The 1,707-nt window shown below is 44.5% G+C and overlaps 1 non-coding gene across 1 annotated transcript; it reads right to left on the bottom strand.

Moving 5' to 3' along the window:
* Positions 1–854: 854 nt before the first annotated feature.
* Positions 855–961, bottom strand: LOC112129870 (U6 spliceosomal RNA). The gene has a single exon (XR_002912206.1). It is a non-coding gene; the product is annotated as a U6 spliceosomal RNA (small nuclear RNA).
* Between the last annotated feature and the right edge of the window lie 746 nt (positions 962–1,707).

Genomic DNA, 1,707 nt, shown 5'->3' with positions numbered 1-1,707 from the left:
CTTGGGCTCAAGCGATCCTCCTGTCTCAGCCCCTGAGCAGCTAGGATTAAAGGCACTTGCCACCATCCCCAGCTAATTTTATTTATTTATTTATTTATTGGTAGAGACAGGGTCTCACTGCATTGCCCAAGCTGGTCTCAAACTCCTGGCCTCAAGTGAGCCTCCTGCCTAGGCATCCCAAAACCCTGGGATTGTTTTTTTTGAGACAGAGCTTCACTCTTGTTGCCTAGGCTGAAGTGCAATGGCGAGATCTCGGCTCATCGCAACCTCCACCTCCCGGGTTCAAGCAATTATCCTGCCTCAGCCTCCTGAGTAGCTGGGATTACAGGTATGCGCCACCATGCCCGGCTAATTTTGTATTTTTAGTAGAGATGGGGTTTCACCATGTTGGTCAGGCTGGTCTGGAAATCCCGACCTCAGGTGATCTGCCCGCCTCGGCCTCCCAAAGTGCTGGGGATTATAGGCATGAGCCACCACACCCAGCCTTTTTTTTTTTTTTTTGAGACAGAGTCTTGCTCTGTCACCCAGGCTGGAGAGCAGTGGCACAATCCTGGCTCACTGCAACTTCCGCCTCCTGGGTTCAAGCGATTCTCTCGCCTCAGGCTCCCGAGTAGCTGGGATTACAGGCGCACACCACCATGCCCGGCTAGTTTTTGTATTTTTAGTAGAGATGATGTTTCACCATGTTGGCCAGTCTGGTCTTGAACTCCTGACCTCAGGTGATCCACCCACCTCGGCTTCCCAAAATGTTGAGATTACAGGCGTGAGCCACCGCACCTGGCCTCAAAACCCTGGGATTACAGGTGGGAATTACTGCATATGGCTGAGTTGTACACTTTAAAAAAAACTTTTTTTAAAATATGGAACACTTCACAAATTACAGTGTCATCTTTGAGCAAGGGTCATGCTAATTTTCTTTGTATCATTCCAATTTTAGTACATGTGCTGCTGAAGTGAGCATTGAATTGTATAATTTAAAAGGGTAAATTTTATGGTATACTATACTAATTTTATGGTATACCATAAAATTGGGGGTATACTTTATAAAAATAAAATTATGGTATGTAAAATGTTATGGTATACCATAAAATTATGGTATACTTTATGGTATACCATTCAATTGTACTCAGGCAGTGTAAAAAACTCAGTATAAAAAAATTCATAGATCTGTACACCAACAGAAAAAATTTTACTGCATAATTTAAAAAATATTTAAAAAATTAAGTCCTGTGTCTGAAAGGCAAGAGCCAGGTTCTCACCTGTTGTATGTCACCTAAGTTGCCTCATACAATAAATGCTGAGGACAGTAGTCCACATCTGGGAACCACCTGGTTGGGGGAGGTCTTTGAAAACTTCTGATGCCTGGCAACCACCCCCAGGCATTCGGATTTAATTGGTCTGAGGTACAACCTGGGTACTGAGATGTTTTTTTAAAGCTTCCCAGGTGGTTCTAACATGCAGCAGAATTTGAGAACCACGGGCTTAGCAAAAGGTTGATGAACAACCATTCTTGGGAGCCAAAAGCCAATCCCCGCCCCTCCTTACCTCACTTTCACCTCAAGGCAATCAGATCAGATCTGTCCTTGGCAAAGAGAACAGCTACAGTCATTCCTGCTGTTCACCATGCCGGACAGAAGTAAATCAGAGCATTCTCTCCAGTTCCTTAAGGGCCACTGCTCTCTCTATAAACATGTGGTTGATGAGATC

The sequence above is a fragment of the Pongo abelii genome, chromosome 19 (genome assembly GCF_028885655.2).
Source record: "Pongo abelii isolate AG06213 chromosome 19, NHGRI_mPonAbe1-v2.0_pri, whole genome shotgun sequence".
Classification (NCBI taxonomy): Eukaryota; Metazoa; Chordata; class Mammalia; order Primates; family Hominidae; genus Pongo; species Pongo abelii.
Note: the sequence above shows the minus strand (reverse complement) of the source record. Positions and strands in the feature narration are given on the sequence as shown.